The following is an 18742-nucleotide window of genomic DNA, read 5'->3' as shown; positions in this document are numbered from 1 at the left end:
GGGGGGGGGTCATGGAGATTTGGGAGGCCGTGGGCAAAAGTATTTTCTTTTTACTCCCATGTGCACAAGGTGTATTCCCGAATAGACCTTCTTGTGTTTGACAAGATGTTGTTGGCAATAGTGATGTCGGACCATGCCCCGCACTGGGCGGATCTATGAGTGAACAAAAGGGGGTCCAGCGCCCAAAGTGGAGGCTGGATGTGGGGCTGTTCGAGGAGGAAGAGGTGCGTGAGCAGGTGAGGAAGACCATCTGGGGATATGTAGATATTAATGATATGGGAGAGATCTCGGCAGGTACAGTTTGGGAGGCACTGAAGGCAGTGGTCGGGGGGAGTTTATTTTGATTCGGGCACATAGCGAGAAAGCAGAGCGGGTGGAGATAGAAAGGCTAGTGGAGGAAATCCTGCAGGTGGACAGGAGATATGCGGATGCCCTGGAGGTGAGGCTGCTAAAGGAGCGGCAGAGGTTGCAGGTGGAGTTTGGGCTATTATCTACGGGTAAGGCGGTGGGGCAGTTGAGAAGGGCGAGAGGGGCGGTGTATGAGTATGGGGAGAAGGCGAGCGGGATGCTAGCGCACCAGTTGAGGAAGCAGGAGGTGGCGAGGGAGATTTGGAAAGTGAAGGACACAGGTGGGAATATGGTCTTGGACCAGGCGGAGGTGAACGGGGTGTCTAGGGACTTCTATAGTAAATTGTACGAGTCGGAACCACCAGCCGGGGAAGAGGGGATGAGGCAGTTTCTAGAAACGTTGGAGTTCCCGAAGGTGGATGAGGAGTTGGTGGAGGGCCTGGGGGCCCCAATTGGGCTGGCAGAAGTAATGGAGCGGCTGGAGCTTCCCTGCTGTATCATCCTCCCACCTTTGGAATTCACGTCACGTCACGCTGGCAAGAGTTACAACTGCTTTTCACAAACGTGAAGTAGTTGAAGGGAACCTTCTGGAGTTGCACAGGTAAGTATAGCCCCAAGGGGAGAGGGGCATGCCTGAGCAGTGCCTTGGCACTGCCCCAGCAGTGTCAGGGTGGCACTGCCAGTGTGGCACTGGCAAGGGGCAGTGTCAGAGTGCCAGGGGGCACTTGCAGTGGGAGGCCCTCTGGGTGGCTCCTTTAGGTGTGGGGGGGGGGGGTTCCTCCTGTATGTTGGGGAGAGGTTCCTTTTTTAAATTCGGAGATCCCAAAATCAGGATTCCTGACTGCCGGCTTTTTCTGGCCCTTCCCTGCCCTACCCCGCCCCACCAGTATGACGGCATGAGCCACACCTCCAGCAATTTTTTCAAAATGTTTAAAATCTGGTGGGAAAAGCCTACATTGTAGCTGGTGAGCCACACACAGCTTTGCTCGCCTGAACCAAATGAAAAATACCACCCTTCATTTGTCCATTAATTGCTTTGGGCCGTCGTAAGGTGTGTTATGTAATGCAAGTTGGTCTGTTCCTAACTATTATTTACCGGTCTAATTTGTGCCTCTATCTGCAAATGGGCTATTGGAGCCTGTTTAGAAAACAGAATCTTGCTCTGCATGCTCCAAAATCAGTCTACAATGACCTCCAGAGTGTGTAGGCACAGGATAATATTAATAATTTCCCTGCAAAGAAATTCCTAAAGCAAGCAATTAAAATAAAATGGTAGAGTTCTGCATGATGGTGCAAGCAAACTGGTCCAGTAGATTCAGAAAACAAAGGGAGGAATGCTGTAGCGTCGCTGACTATCAGGAGATCTATGAAAAGTGGTAGCTGCTGCATGGTTGATTAACAGCATTGATTTTGTTATTGGAAACTGATAGTGCTATAGGGTGCGAAAGTCATGATGACATTATTGTGGTATTAAATTTATTCATTTTCTTAGCCATGTAAACTGGACAGAAGTTATTTCCACCTCCATGCTGGTCGGCGTCAACCATGAGCACTGGTTGACGCCGGTTTAAAGGTGTTTTGATTTACGCCGGCGTGACCCATGGGTCACGTCGGCGGGACTTTGGCCCATCCGGACGGGAGAATATCGGCAGCCCCGAAGTCCATGGCCTCACGCCCGCCCGTGCCATTCTCCGAGGCGTGCGGCGCGATTGACGCCCCGCCGACTTTTCTCCATTCGAAGAATTCGGCGGGGGCGGGATTCACGACGGCCCTTGGCGATTCTCCGACCCGGTGGGGGGTCGGAGAATCGCGTCCAGTGTTTGAGACACTAAAGTTTTCCTGCACCAGAAAATGGAGGGAAAAGAAATTGTCTAGTTTTCCTGTTCCAGTAGCCTCTGGTGCATTGAATTTATGTCAACATTGAGTAAGGACAGGGTCATATATGTCTGCGTTGTCCTTCCATCTATAATAGTTCACTGTCCAGGGTCACACATTGAGGCACGATTAATTTGACTGGAGACGAAGTTGAATCCAAACTGAGGCTTTATTAGTGTCAGATGTGTGGCCTCCCACAGCAGCTGGCGTAATGGCTGGGAGTTGGAGGACACGCATATTTATACCCCGCCTCCTGGGCGGAGCTAGCATGCAGGGGCCACAGGCGAACCTGTAGTGCAAGTTCTACCGTACAACCTCTAATATCAGAACACAGTGGTTTACCCCATTCACCCCCTGTTAAAAATTGAGTCCGACGGGGGTGATGGATAACTATATACAATCAGAAATTTTAATATTTACAGAGCAGCAAAAAACATAATGTCTCTTGGCCTCCGGTGGGCCGGTCAGAGGTTCAGCCAGTCTGATGCCTTGATGGTCCTTTGAGATCGACGAAATGGCGACGGCGATGTTGGCACAGACGTGATCGAAGTTGACTCCGGGAGCGTGCCGAAATCCTCTCCATCAACGGGCGTGGGCAGGGGGAGGACGGACGGTCCTAGGGAGGTTGGTGATGGGAGCGACGGGGGAGGGAAGTGTAGCGATGGGGGCGACGGGGGTGGTGTGGGGGTGGAACCTGCTGGTGCCAGGTCCCTGAGGGAGACGGTAGCCTGGCGGCCGTCGGGGAACGCCACGTAGGCGTATTGTGGGTTTGGGTGGAACAAGTGCACCCTCTCCACCAAAGGGTCCGCCTTGTGTAGCCGCACATGTTTACGGAGAAGCACGGTTCCCAGAGCTGTGAGCCAAGTTGGGAGCGATACCCCGGATGTGGACTTCCTGGGGAAGGCAAAAAGACGTTCATGTGGTGTATTGTTAGTGGCAGTGCAGAGTATGAGCGAATGGAATGTAGTGCATCAGGGAGGACCTCTTGCCAGCGTGCGGCCGGGAGATTTCTGGACCATAGGGCCAGCTGGACTGCCCTCCATGCCGTCCCTTCTCCCTTTCTACCTGTCAGTTTCCCCAGGGGTTGTAGCTGGTCGTTCTGCTGGAGGCGATGCCCCTGCTGAGCAGGAACTGACGTAGCTCATCACTCATGAATGAGGATCCCCTGCCACTGTGGATGTAGACGGGGAAGCCGAACAGAGTGAAGATGGAATTAAGGGCTTTAATGACGGTGCCAGACATCATGTCGGGGCAAAGGACGGCGAAGGGGAACCGGGAGTATTCAGCGATCACACTGAGGAAATATGTGTGTCGATCAGTGGAGGGGAGGGGGCCTTTGAAATCCACGCTGAGGCATTTAAAGGGGCTGGAGGCCTTCACCAGGCGCGCACGGTCCGGCCGGTAGAAGTGCGGTTTGCATTCCGCACAGACCTGGCAGTCCCTGGTGATTATCCTTACTTCCTCGATGGAGTAGGGCAAATTCCGTGCCTTAATGAAATGGTACAACCATGAGACCCCTGGGTGACAAAGGCTGTCATGCAGGGTCCGGAGTCGGTCTACCTGTGCGCTGGCACATGTACCTCGGGATAGGGCATCTGGGAGCTCGTTGAGTTTGCCAGGGTGATACTTAATCTCATAATTATAGGTGGAGAGCTCGATTCTCCACCGCAAGATTTTATCATTTTTGATCTTGCCCCGCTGTGTGTTGTTGAACATCAAGGCTACCGACCGTTGGTCAGTGAGGAGAGTGAATCTCCTGCCGGCCAGGTAATGCCTCCAATGCCGCAAAGCCTCAACGATAGCCTGGGTCTCTTTTTCGATGGACGAGTGCCGAATCTGGGAGGCATGGAGGGTGCGGGAAAAGAATGCCATGAGCCTGCCTGCCTGATTGAGGTGGCGGCAAGGACGACGTCCGATGCGTCGCTTTCTACTTGGAAGGGCAGTGTTTCATCTACAGCGTGCATCCCAGCTTTGGCAATATCAGCTCTGATCCGGGTGAAGGCCTGTTGGGCCTCGGCCGTCAGGGGGAAGTGAGTGGACTGTATGAGTGGGCGGGCCTTGTCTGCATAGTTTGGGACCCACTGCGCATAATATGAAAAGAACCCCAGGCAACTTTTGAGGGCCTTGGGGCAGTGGGGAAGGGGGAGCTCCATGAGGGGGCGCATGCGGTCGGGATCAGGCCCCAGAACTCCATTCTGGACCACGTAGCCGAGGATGGCGAAGCGGTTTGTGCGGAACACACACTTCTTGTTATACGTGAGGTTGAGGAGAGTGGCGGTGCGGAGGAATTTAGCAAGGTTGGCGTCGTGGTCCTGCTGATCATGGCTGCAGATGGTGACATTGTCTAGGTACGGAAACGTGGCCCGCAAACTATACCGGTCGACCATTCGGTCCATCTCCCTTTGGAAGACTGAGACCCCGTTAGTGACGCCAAAGGGGTCCCTAAGGAAGTGATATAGACGGCCGTCTGCCTCGAAAGCGGTGTATGGACGGTCCGATTTACGGATGGGGAGCTGGTGGTAGGCGGATTTCAGGTCCACCGTTGAGAAGACCCGGTACTGTGCAATCTGGTTAACCATATCAGATATGTGTGGGAGGGGTTACGCGTCGAGCTGCGTGTACCTGTTGATGGTCTGGCTGTAGTCCATTCGGTTTTTCTTCCCAGATTTAACCACTACCACTTGAGCTCTCCAGGGGCTGTTGCTGGCCTCGATGATGCCTTCCCAAAGCAACCGCTGGACCTCGGACCTGATGAAGGCCTTATCCTGGGTGCTGTACCGTCTGCTCCTGGTGGCGACGGGTTTGCAATCTGGAGTTAGATTGGCAAAGAGGGAAGGAAGGTCGACCTTTAGTTTATTCAACTTCAAAGCACACTATTATAAACAAGGTCACTGATATCGATGAATGCTGATAACGCTAAAACTAACCCACAGACAACTGACAAATTAACTGTTCTGGTTGTCATTAATCAGACAAAATGGACATTGAAAAAAATTTCTTCAAATATTCAATATTTTCTCAGATATTCAATTGAATCATTGTGATGTGTTCATATCTCCCCAACCAGAAGACACGTCATTGCAGTCACTTTGTGCAGACTGTTGACTCTTATAATGTAGCTCTTGTTGCAATGGCTACCGATTCCCTCCCACTGAATGTGCCTCCAGGCCATCGCTGACACACATGCATCTTGCCCCTCAGCAGCAACCACACTGCAAGAAGATCTGCAAAAGATTTCAAGCTATTTGTCAGCACAGGGACACCACACACACACACACACAAGGATGGTCTCCCGAGGGGGGCATATGGGTCCCTACATGTTGTAAACCAGACCACTGTTCTGCATTAGGTCAGAACACATGGGGTCCATGTCCAGGGGCGGTGGAAATGCAGGTGCGCCGTGTCTAGGTGAACTCTTGGGCCGCAGCTTTGGCCAGGAGAGGTTGAAGAATCCTCCAACCGTTTTGCGCCACATTATTTTTGAAGCGGAGATACCGCCAAGAAGGGGTTGGGGGTCAGGGTTGGGGGGGGGGCTGGGGGGGTACAAGGCTTGCAGGAAATCCATCAGATAATTGCTCTGTCTAGAGAACTGGATTGACATTTTAGGCAGGATGTTCCCAGCAGCCTTCTTAATGCTAATGTTGGGAAACTCTGCGTGAGCAGCTGATGGGATCAGAACACCGCGACCCTGATCTCTGTGACCCTTCTGGCACCTGCCAGCAACCCAACCGCGGGTCGCGACCCACACTTTGAAAAATCCTGGGGTAGTGTTATTGACACTAGACTAGTAATCTAGATACCCAGAGTAATGCTCTGGGGATCCAGGTTCAATAAAAAAAACATCGGGAATTAAAAGTCTGATGATAACCATGAAAGCATTGTTGATTGTCATAAAAAGACCCATCTGGTTCACTAATGTCCTTTAGGGAGGAAATCTGCCATCCTCACCTGGTCTGGCCTGCATGTGACTCCAGGTCTACAGCAATGTGGTTGACCCTTAAATGGTCAAGCTCAGTTGAAGGGCAATTAGGAATGGGCAACGAATGCTGCCCCAGCTAGCGACACCCACATCCCGTGATCAAATTAAAACATTTGAGAGCGCTCTTGATTTCCAAGTTTTGAAAAAGTACTGACTTTATAAGATCGGTCAAAGATGTTGGAAATCTTTTCTAAATGGGCAACACATCTAGACAGCGATCCAAAAAGAGTTCCACAGAGCACACAGTGCTAAACCTATTTGGATATTTGCCTATTTAGATCATGTTGGAAGCTGGTACCAATAATGTGATCTGTTACCAATTAATTTTCCCAGCTCCTTAGGGATTTCAGAGAGAACAATTACTGCAGTGTTTCAAATCCATATTACAAGAGGATGTACAGAGATGATTTCCATAATATCGATTTTTTTTTCTTCAAAATAATAGTCGCATGATAAAAACCTCTTCAGATCACGGTAGCATTGTGGATAGCACAATTGCTTCACAGCTCCAGGGTCCCAGGTTCGATTCCCGGCTTGGGTCACTGTCTGTGTGGAGTCTGCACGTTCTCCCTGTGTGTGCGTGGGTTTCCTCCGGGTGTTCCGGTTTCCTCCCACAGTCCAAAGATGTGTGGGTTAGGTGGATTGGCCATGCTAAATTGCCCATAGTGTCCAAAATTGCCTTTAGTGTTGGGTGGGGTTACTGGGTTATGGGGATAGGGTGGAGGTGTGGACCTTGGGTGGGGTGCTCTTTACAAGAGCCGGTGCAGACTCGATGGGCTGAATGGCCTCCTTCTGCACTGTAAATTCTATGATTCTAAGTGGCCAAGACATTTAACCATGTTAGTATCACCAGACATACCAGAGGTTTATTTTTTTTTAGATAAAGAGGATTTAACTTTTATTTTAAATTATCTTTGCAAAATAATGAGAGATTCCACCCATCTCTATTATTCCAGTCTACTTTCCTCCTCCAGGCAACCATGAAATCAAGTTTCTTAAAATTAGGGCCTTCTACAATTTAATCCCAAGAGGTGTTTATTTTCTCTGTTATGAAACATTTAGCCAAGGTGAAGGGGTAAGGCCAGTGAGGTACTAGGTTATGTTTTCTCACTTCATTAGAATTCCATTCTTTCAATGCTGCCTGAAGTTAGTTTTCAACCTATTCCTTGTTAGCAACAAAAAATGCTTCGATCCAAAACTAATAGGTGTGGCTCCAAATTGAAGCCCTGTGCTGCTGGATCTTATTAGACTTTAAAATTCCCTCAGAATGGAAAGAAAAACTGTGCCAGATTGGGTTAAAACCAGAAAAATTAACATCAAAGTGATTAACCATTTTATGCTCACCAAAAGAAATTTCGCACAACCAAATTTTCATTGTAAACACATTCCACAAAAGGTTTTGGAATGCTTGTTCGCACACATGCTCTGCTACATGTGTAGGTTATGCAGTTTTATATGTGTACTGTTATTTTATGCATGAAATGTGATGCTGAATTGGATGCTGAAAGTGTGTTAGCTTCTGTAGAGTAAAGGGTTAGCATCAGGAGAACCTAATTTTAATGTAACTACTGATCTAACTATGAGACGATTTCACATGACTAAGGGACTGAGATCTGCTGGGAAACAGAAGTACAACCTCATGTAGAGTACTGAGATGTACATAGATCTGTCAACAAGCAAGATTTTTTTTTTACAAATAACACTCCATGGTAGCATTCTTAGGGCAACAGATCCTAAATAAATCCCATCCATGTCCCAAACCAGGGGCTGGTTTAACACAGTGGGCTAAATAGTTGGCTTGTAATGCAGAACAAGGCCAGCAGCGCGGGTTCAATTGCCGTACCGGCCTCCCTGAACAGGCGCCGGAATGTGGCGACTCGGGGATTTTCACAGTAACTTCATTGAAGCCTACCTGTGACAGTACAGATTAACAACTTACTTACCTTGCAGGCCAAGTCGATTTCAGCAGGAGCGGAGCAGGCTAGTCCATTTCAGCGGGGGCAGTGCGGAAGTGATTTCTGGGAGGTAAGTTTCTCCTTTAAATTTTTTTTTTTAAATTCTAGTGTTTAAGGCGGGAACAGGAAGTCGACCCGCGGACTTCTGGGAAGACCCTCACCAATAAATTCTGGTGGAGAGGAAACCCGAGACACTACACGTGTAGTGTCTCCCACCCGCCCTCCTCCTCTAACCTAATAATAAAACCCTTTGGTGTGAGGTAAGTACCATATTTTATTATTGTTATTAATAATTTTTTTTTTAATATAAAAATTTAATTTAGTTGTTAGCCAGATCTTGGTAGAAAGTTAGAGGAATGGCAGGGAAGGGAGTGCAATGTTCCTCCTGCAGGATGTTTGAGGTGAGGGATGCCGTTAGTGTCCCTGCTGATTTTACCTGCAGGAAGTGCTGCCATCTCCAGCTCCTCCAAGACCGAGTTAGGGAACTGGAGCTGGAGTTGGAAGAACTTCGGATCATTCGGGAGGCAGAGGGGGTCATAGATAGCAGCTTCAGGGAATTAGTTACACCAAAGATTGGAGATAGGTGGGTAACTGTAAGAGGGACTGGGAAAAAACAGTCAGTGCAGGGATCCCCTGCGGTCGTTCCCCTGAGAAACAAGTATACCGCTTTGGATACTTGTGGGGGGGGGGGACTTACCAGGGGTAAGCCATGGGGTACGGGCCTCTGGCACAGAGTCTGTCCCTGTTGCTCAGAAGGGAAGGGGGGAGAGGAGCAGAGCATTAGTAATTGGGGACTCTATAGTCAGGGGCACAGATAGGAGATTTTGTGGGAGCGTGAGAGACTCACGTTTGGTATGTTGCCTCCCAGGTGCAAGGGTACGTGATGTCTCGGATCGTGTTTTCCGGGTCCTTAAGGGGGAGGGGGAGCAGCCCCAAGTCGTGGTCCACATTGGCACTAACGACATAGGTAGGAAAGGGGATAAGGATGTCAGGCAGGCTTTCAGGGAGCTAGGATGGAAGCTCAGAACTAGAACAAACAGAGTTGTTATCTCTGGGTTGTTGCCCGTGCCACGTGATAGTGAGATGAGGAATAGGGAGAGAGAGCAATTAAACACGTGGCTACAGGGATGGTGCAGGCGGGAGGGATTCAGATTTCTGGATAACTGGGGCTCTTTCTGGGGAAGGTGGGACCTCTACAGACAGGATGGTCTACATCTGAACCTACGGGGCACAAATATCGGGGGGGGGGGAGATTTGTTAGTGCTCTTTGGGGGGGTTTAAACTAATGCAGCAGGGGCATGGGAACCTGGATTGTAGTTTTAGGGTAAGGGAGAATGAGAGTATAGAGGTCAGGAGCTCAGATTTGACGTCGCAGGAGGGGGCCAGTGTTCAGGTAGGTGGTTTGAAGTGTGTCTACTTCAATGCCAGGAGTATACGAAATAAGGTAGGGGAACTGGCAGCATGGGTTGGTACCTGGGACTTCGATGTTGTGGCCATTTCGGAGACATGGATAGAGCAGGGACAGGAATGGATGTTGCAGGTTCCGGGGTTTAGGTGTTTTAGTAAGCTCAGAGAAGGAGGCAAAAGAGGGGGAGGTGTGGCGCTGCTAGTCAAGAGCAGTATTACGGTGGCGGAGAGGATGCTAGATGGGGACTCATCTTCCGAGGTAGTATGGGCTGAGGTTAGAAACATGAAAGGAGAGGTCACACTGTTGGGAGTCTTCTATAGGTCTCCAAATAGTTCTAGGGATGTAGAGGAAAGGATGGCGAGGATGATCCTGAATAAGAGCGAAAGTAACAGGGTAGTTATTATGGGAGACTTTAACTTTCCAAATATTGACTGGAAAAGATATAGTTCGAGTACATTAGATGGGTCGTTTTTTGTACAGTGTGTGCAGGAGGGTTTCCTGACACAGTTTGTTGACAGGCCAACAAGAGGCGAGGCCACATTGGATTTGGTTTTGGGTAATGAACCAGGCCAGGTGTTGGATTTGGAGGTAGGTGAGCACTTTGGGGACAGTGACCACAATTCGGTGACGTTTACGTTAAGGATGGAAAGGGATAAGTATACACCGCAGGGCAAGAGTTATAGCTGGGGGAAGGGAAATTATGATGCCATTAGACGTGACTTGGGGGGGATAAGGTGGAGAAGTAGGCTGCAAGTGTTGGACACACTGGATAAGTGGAGCTTGTTCAAGGATCAGCTACTGCGTGTTCTTGATAAGTATGTACCGGTCAGGCAGGGAGGAAGGTGCCGAGCGAGGGAACCGTGGTTTACCAAAGAAGTGGAATCTCTTGTTAAGAGGAAGAAGGAGGCCTATGTGAAGATGAGGTGTGAAGTTTCAGTTGGGGCGATGGATAGTTACAAGGTAGCGAGGAAGGATCTAAAGAGAGAGCTAAGACGAGCAAGGAGGGGACATGAGAAGTATTTGGCAGGAAGGATCAAGGAAAACCCAAAAGGTTTCTATAGGTATGTCAGGAATAAGCGAATGACTAGGGAAAGAGTAGGACCAGTCAAGGACAGGGATGGGAAGTTGTGTGTAGAGTCTGAAGAGATAGGCGAGATACTAAATGAATATTTTTCGTCAGTATTCACTCAGGAAAAAGATAATGTTGTGGAGGAGAATGCTGAGCTCCAGGTAAATAGATTAGATGGCATTGAGGTATGTAGGGAAGAGGTGTTGGCAATTCTGGACGGGCTGAAAATAGATAAGTCCCCGGGACCTGATGGGATTTATCCTAGGATTCTCTGGGAGGCCAGGGAAGAGATTGCTGGACCATTGGCTTTGATTTTTATGTCATCATTGGATACAGGAATAGTGCCAGAGGACTGGAGGATAGCAAATGTGGTCCCTTTGTTCAAAAAGGGGAGCAGAGACAACCCCGGCAACTATAGACCGATGAGCCTCACGTCTGTAGTGGGTAAAGTCTTGGAGGGGATTATAAGAGACAAGATTTATAATCATCTAGATAGGAATAATATGATCAGGGATAGTCAGCATGGCTTTGTGAAGGGTAGGTCATGCCTCACAAACCTTATTGAGTTCTTTGAGAAGGTGACTGAACAGGTAGACGAGGGTAGAGCAGTTGATGTGGTGTATATGGATTTCAGCAAAGCGTTTGATAAGGTTCCCCACGGTAGGCTATTGCAAAAAATACGGAGGCTGGGGATTGAGGGTGATTTAGAGATGTGGATCAGAAATTGGCTAGCTGAAAGAAGACAGAGCGTGGTGGTTGATGGGAAATGTTCAGAATGGAGTTCTGTCACAAGTGGAGTACCACAAGGATCTGTTCTGGGGCCGTTGCTGTTTGCCATTTTTATCAATGACCTAGAGGAAGGCGCAGAAGGGTGGGTGAGTAAATTTGCAGACGATACTAAAGTCGGTGGTGTTGTCGATAGTGTGGAAGGAAGTAGCAGGTTACAGAGGGATATAGATAAGCTGCAGTGCTGGGCTGAGAGGTGGCAAATGGAGTTTAATGTAGAGAAGTGTGAGGTGATTCACTTTGGAAGGAATAACAGGAATGTGGAATATTTGGCTAATGGAAAAGTTCTTGAAAGTGTGGATGAGCAGAGGGATCTAGGTGTCCATGTACATAGATCCCTGAAAGTTGCCACCCAGGTTGATAGGGAGGTGAAGAAGGCCTATGGAGTGTTGGCCTTTATTGGTAGAGGGATTGAGTTCCGGAGTCAGGAGGTCATGTTGCAGCTGTACAGAACTCTGGTACGGCCGCATTTGGAGTATTGCGTACAGTTCTGGTCACCGCATTATAGGAAGGACGTGGAGGCTTTGGAGCCGGTGCAGAGGAGATTTACCAGGATGTTGCCTGGTATGGAGGGAAAATCTTATGAGGAAAGGCTGATGGACTTGAGGTTGTTTTCGTTAGAGAGAAGAAGGTTAAGAGGAGACTTAATAGAGGCATACAAAATGATCTGAGGGTTAGATAGGGTGGACAGTGAGAGCCTTCTCCCGCGGATGGAAATGGCTAGCATGAGGGGACATAGCCTTAAACTGAGGGGTAATAGATATAGGACAGAGGTCAGGGGTAGGTTCTTTACGCAAAGAGTAGTGAGGCCGTGGAATGCCCTACCTGCTACAGTAGTGAACTCGCCAACATTGAGGGCATTTAAAAGTTTATTGGATAAACATATGGATGATAATGGTATAGTGTAGGTTAGATGGCTTTTGTTTCGGTGCAACATCGTGGGCCGAAGGGCCTGTACTGCACTGTATTGTTCTATGTTCTAATAAGCGATTATTATTATTAAACCCAAGACAAAACATGGTGGCAACTAATGGTTTCTGTTGACTTCATGTACACGATCCGGAGATATTGCGGCAGTGGACAGACAGTAAGACCCAAAAGAACATCAAGAGAAGACTGAAGATCTGAACGACCTACAAATCCTTGGAAAAGGAACAAGAAGTAAAAGGTTTGAAGACTCACCTGAGAACACAGCATCATGGATGCTGCAGATGCAAGAAGACACACAGACCCAGCGAACCAATCTACTGAAGCAGCAATCGATCCAGAGAAGAGTGAGGTGATGCATTTGTGGAGGTCAAACAGGGCAAAAGAATACATAATTAATGGGAGAAAACGGAGATGTGTAGAGGAAGTGGGGGGCTTTTGGAGTGAATGTCCCCATATTCCTGAAGATAGCAGGACAGGTCAATAAGCTGGTTGAAAAGACAAATTGAATATTTTCCTTTGTCAGTCAAGTTATAGAGCATAAGAACTAGGAGGTTATGCTGCAACTGTACAAATCATTAATTAGACTGCAACATTGAGTACTGTGTGCAGTTCTGGTCACCTCATTACAGAAAGGATGTAATTGCATTCGGGAGGGTAGAGACAAAATTTAAGATGATGTTGCAAGGACTGGAAAAATGGAGCTGTGAGGAAAGGTTAGATAGGCCTAGATCGTTCTCCTTGGGACATAGGAGGCTGAGGGGAGATTGGATTGAGTCGTAAAATTTTGAAGGGCCAGGATAGTATGGATAGGAAGGGCCTATTTACCTTAGCAGAGAGGTCAGTGACTAGGGAGCAAAGATTTAAAGTGATTGATAAAAAAATTAGAGGGGAGAGAAGGATTTCATTTCCAAAACTGGGGGTAGTAGGGACCTGGAAGATACTGTCTGAAAGGGCAGTAGTGGCAGAAGCCCTCAACTCATTTAAAATATGTCTGGATGTGCACGTGGAAGTGCTGCAACCTCATGGTAATGGACCCAAATGAAGGAAAGTGGGACTGGGCCAGATATCCTAAGAGGGTATTGGCAACCATGGACTAAAATTGGACAGGTCCATGATAATGTTTGGTAATATTGCCATGGTTTGCATTTACCATCTGCAGTTTGACTGACCAGGAAACTCTCCTGCTCTTGACTGCCTCCCAACAAGCACATTGGATGGATTTTCAGGCTGATAATCAACCTGTTTGGTCACACTACACCCCCACCCCCCCCCATAACCATCAAGTCTGAAGGGGGGGGGGGGGGGGCATGAACTCAGCGGAAGGGTCGATACCACTGCACCACCAAGCCTACTTCTGCTCATTATCCAATTGTTGCCTGTGGAAACTCGCTGCACTTACTGCTGGGTTTCTGCTTTGCAAAAGTGGCTTCACTTCAGAAGCCGTGCAATGGCTATAAAGTCTTGGGACTTCTTGAGAACATGAAAAATGCAACATAAATGCAAGTCTTTCTTCTCCTTTTAACAGACTGTAAGATATAATAGAAATAAATATCCGGCTCGGCATCCAGCCCTGTGTCTGGCACAACATTCTCCATGCAAATTATATGGGTCTGCAAATGTTGGCATTCCTCCAATATTCACACCCAATTAATACATAACATATTTGAGACAGCATTAGCTCTCAATTCATAAAGAGAAGGGAACTCCTTTTCGAGAGTGATAAATAGAAACTTTTAAAATTGGCCACAGTTGCACTGGTTACACTATCATTTGAAGATTTATTGCATGGAAATATTTTATAACACATCAAAGGATAATAGGGTCTGCTTCCTTCAATGACAGGTTAACATTTTGGGTAGGTTCTGATCAACAATCATGCCCAAAATGGTAGCTTATCTTTTGTTTTTAGATACTAATGAATCTATGTACCTTCAACAAGGGGACCTCCTAGATATTGTAGTTTAAGGGTTGTTCTTGGAATAGTAACCCAAAGGCTTGGGCCAATGACTTGGAGATATGAGTTTAAATCCCACACTGGCAGTTGGGAATTTTAATTCAATTAATTTTAGAAATCTGGAGTAAAAAGCTAGGCTCAGTAATGGTGACCATGGAACTACTGAAGTGTTGTAGGAATTTTTGGTAGGAATAACAGCAAAATTGACTATTTTTTAAATGGTAAAATATTGCAGCATGCTGCTGTTTTGTGGAACCTGGGTGTCCTTGTGCATGAATCGCAAAAAGTTGGTTTGCAGGTGCAGCAGATAATTAAGAAGGCAAGTGGAATTTTGTCCCTCATTGCTCGAGGGGTGGAGTTTAAAAACAGGGAGGTTATGTTGCAGCTGTATAGGATGCTGGTGAGGCCACACCTGGAGTATTGTGTACAGTTTTGGTCTCCTTACTTGAGAAAGAATGTACTGGCACTGGAGGGGGTGCAGAGGAGATTCACTAGGTTGATTCTGGAGTTGAGAGGATTGGCTTATGAGGAAAGACTGAGTACATTGGGATTATACTCATTGGGATTTAGGAGAATGAGGTGGGATCTTATAGAAACATATAAAATTATGAAGGGAATAGTTAAGATAGAAGCAGGAAGGTTGTTTCCACTGGCGGGTGAAACTAGAACTAGGGGCATAGCCTCAAAATAAGGGGGAGCCGATTTAAGATTGAGTTGAGGAGGAACTTCTTCACCCAAAGGATTGTGAATCTGTGAAATTCCTTGCCCAGTGAAGCAATTGAGGGAATATCATTAAATGTTTTTAAGGCAAAGATAGACAGATTTTGAACAGTAAAGGAATTAAGAGTTATGGTGAGCAGGAGGGTAAATGGAGCTGAGGCCACAATAAGATCAGCCATGATTTTGTTGAATCGCGGAGCAGGCTCAATGGGTTGGATGGCCTACTCCTGCTCCTAGTTCTTATGTAAAAAATATAATGTGGGGAGGTGGTCCAGCTGAATTGATTGCATGCCAACAGCTCCCCGTTTATCCTCGTCGCCAGTTTAGTAAGACACGGGGGTCCACAACGAGTAAAAGTAAAAGACATTTATTTAAACAACAAGTGCACAAGTATATACATGAGCCTAGGTTAACTTTCATCAGATAGGGCAGCACGGTGACGCAGTAGTTGGGCTGTCTCAAGGCACCGAGGTCCCAGGTTCGATCCCGGCTCTGGTTCACTGTCTGTGAAGTTTGCACATTCTCCCCGTGTTTGCGTGGGTTTCACCCCCACAACCCAAAGATGGGCAGGGTATGTGAATTGGCCACACTAAGTTGCCCCTGAATTGGAAAAAATGAATTGGGTACTCTAAATTTATATATTTTTAAAATCTCTGTCGGTCGGTTTCATACTGACTGATCTTTTATATAAGTACAAGTAAGCTATCCCGCCCCGAGGAGAGGGGCTCATATTCCCCGAGGTGCACATGGAAAACAACCATCCCCACACCATGGGCTGGATTCTCCTCTCCCCGTCGGCGAAATTGCATTCGGCGATGGGGCGGATAATCTGTTTTGGCGCCAAAATTAGGAATGCCGCCGGTTTTTCAATTCTCCGCCCCTGAAAATCAGCGAGTATCCACCGCCTCAGGCCATTGCCTGAGGCCTGCCCTGCAATGCTCTGTTACCGACCGGCCGAATTCCCGACAGCGTGGTTTATGTGTGCTCACATCGTCCGGGATCCTCGCGTGGCCAGAGTCGGGGGAGGGTCAATCGGCGGGCAGTGAGGGGCTTCATTCGGGGCTGGGGGCAATGTGGGTGGACGGTCCAGGGCTGATGTGGGGCACGACTTTGGTGGTCCAGGTCCGCGGGCTGAGTCCGCCATGGAGCAAGGCGCAGCCGCTGTAGACAGCCGCCGTGCACCTGCGCGGCTTCTGAACTGGAAGTACTGGGGGCCTAATCGGCAGCTAGAGCTGCGAGCTCTACGACGGCTCCCTGCTAGCCCCCAGCAAAACGGGGACTCGGTGGCCTTTTGACATCAGTTTTCCTGGCGTAAAACACCACAGTTTTCATGACGGCTTCAGCACTTAGTCTCAAATTCAGAGAATCCAGCCCCATATATCCCGTGCTGGTTATCACAATTTTTATCCAGAAATCTTTGATTTCTGTCTTTAACATGCTCAAAGATTGAGCTTCCGCAGACATCTGGTTTAGAGAATTCCAAAGATTCACCACCCTCTGAGTGAAGAAATTTCTCCCCATCTCAGACTTAAATGTCCTGCCTCTTATTCTGAGACAATATCCCCTGGTTCTCAACTCACCAGCCAGGGGAAAACATCTTTTCTACATCTACCCTGTCAAGCCCTGTAAGAATCTTTGCATGTTACAATGAGATCATCTCATCTGTCAAACCTCTAGAGAATACAGTCCCAGTCTCTCTTGCCCACAAGTATTTCCAAGATTGGGAGTTGATTAAAATAAAATATGGTACTAAGCTTTTACTGCTTATGGACAGTCATATGATGCTCAATAACATAAAAGTGGAGCCTATATGACTTCAAAGGATTCTGCATCTTCCATTTATTAAAATAGTCTAAGGGGATCATATATTGTACCTGGACCTTCTTCATGTCAATCAACATGAGTAATCCCCTAATTCGGTAAATTGTGAATTTCAAGATGTGCAATTATGTCACGCCAAATAAAACAGGCACCGTCCACACTCCAGTATGGCAAAGCAAGAGTGATCCTTCATTGCAGCAAGATAATATTGCCTGCAAACACATCTGATGATTCACAAAATTTACGTATTTGTGTCTGCTTCAGCCAGAATTTGCAGTTTCTATGTTCAAAAGATGTTTTATATTACACAGCCAGTTTTGATTATCCAGTTCAAAGGAGCCCGGTCTGGCAGTGAGCACATTAACTGTCCCTGATTAGATGACATCTTTTTTCCATAGTTTAAGAATGAAAACTGTATACTTGTACCCATAAACCTAGAGAAGTGATCTGACTTTAGACTTAGCAGGAAAGAAAGAACATTTTGTTTTGCAAATTGTAGTAATCTTGCTACTGAGAAACTTTTGTTTTCTTTGTGCAGACAGAGGCAGCATGTGCTTTCCAAACCCTGATCAGAGTGGCTATGCTTGCGAAGAAGCATAAAGATGTGTTGACAGATTTATGAAGTAAAGCAGGATCTTTTTGACAGCTAATACAGTTATCGGGGATGGGCATCAGGTTTACCTGCCTGTTTATAATTCAGTGTGGAACAAGGCTCAAGGCAAGTGATTATTAATTCCTCGATTCATCATTATTCGGAGAAAAATCTGCACTCAGCAAGAAAAGTGTGTAATTGGCATTTAAGGTTTAACAAGCTGTCACGTGCAATCACGAGCAGGGATCTGAGATGTGATGTGGTGCACAGAGAAATTTATTGGCAGGTTGTGGGTAAAATTATTGGAGTCAGGTTGCATTACTGCTGAAAGGAGAAACAACATTAAAAATATGTCCTTGGTTTTGCCGTGCAGTCAGTCATTAATGTGTTTTTGCACTCTGTAGGAAGATACTTACTTGGTTCCGGAATTGTTCCATTAAAAAAAAATCCCACATGGACAAGTTCTTCTGTTTTTACCCTCACCCTTTGTAATTTGAGCCAGAAGGTAAGGCAGTCTGGGCTTTGGACGTCTCCATTAGCCTCTCAATGTTGTTGCATGACCAAGCCACAAGGTTTAAATACATGACATAGACATGGCTACAGAATGGATTGTACATGATCTGTGGAGAGAGCAGATTTGATGAGCTGACTGGGCCTACTGATTCATCTTCTTAAGAAGCTACAGTCCTGTTGGGTCAATATGAGCAATGCTAATATATCTTATTCAGGAATGGGGTTCTTGTCTTTTATAATCTGACAGCTGAGAACAGCACTCTTCCAGCCATAGGACTTGAACTCAGCTTTTTCTTAAAGGTCCAACACTTAATCGCTTTATCTTGAGCATTTTTGTTTATTATTTTCTCTTTGATCTTTCAGATTTGAGCTTTCACATCTTCTTGCATTCTCGCTTTGTAACTGCTTCAATAGATAGTAATAAAAATAATTGAGCTAATTATTAATTCAACAAAGACCAGCTTTCTTCCTTAATTGTTGACCTGGACTGTTTACAAAAAGAAACTACTGGTGAGTCTTGGCTAAATTAATTGCCTGTTGAATAAAAATAAAGTAAAAGCAGACTCACTGTGATTTTTGTACTCTGTGGGTCAGAGGGCCGATTTAAAGGGGCAGACTTGCACATACTTACAGTATGTGCAATAGAAACAATGTGCAGGGGTATAGGAAAAAAGCAGGAGAATGGCACTAAACCATCATGCTTGTTTGGAGACACGATGGGCCAAATGACCTCCATCTGCACTGGAACAATTTTGTAATCCTGTGATTTGAAAGAAATCCTGTTCTTCAACC

At 46.9% G+C, this 18742-nt stretch overlaps 1 long non-coding RNA gene across 1 annotated transcript; it reads left to right on the top strand.

The window, feature by feature from the left end:
• The first annotated feature begins 73 nt into the window (after window positions 1-73).
• Window positions 74-17798, top strand: LOC140428743 (uncharacterized). Its single transcript, XR_011948850.1, has 4 exons — window positions 74-236; window positions 8153-8227; window positions 12431-12699; window positions 17384-17798. It is a non-coding gene; the product is annotated as an uncharacterized lncRNA (long non-coding RNA).
• The last annotated feature ends 944 nt before the right edge of the window (window positions 17799-18742 follow it).

The sequence above is a fragment of the Scyliorhinus torazame genome, chromosome 8 (assembly GCF_047496885.1).
Source record: "Scyliorhinus torazame isolate Kashiwa2021f chromosome 8, sScyTor2.1, whole genome shotgun sequence".
Classification (NCBI taxonomy): domain Eukaryota; kingdom Metazoa; phylum Chordata; class Chondrichthyes; order Carcharhiniformes; family Scyliorhinidae; genus Scyliorhinus; species Scyliorhinus torazame.
This window is presented reverse-complemented; position numbering and strand designations above follow the sequence as displayed.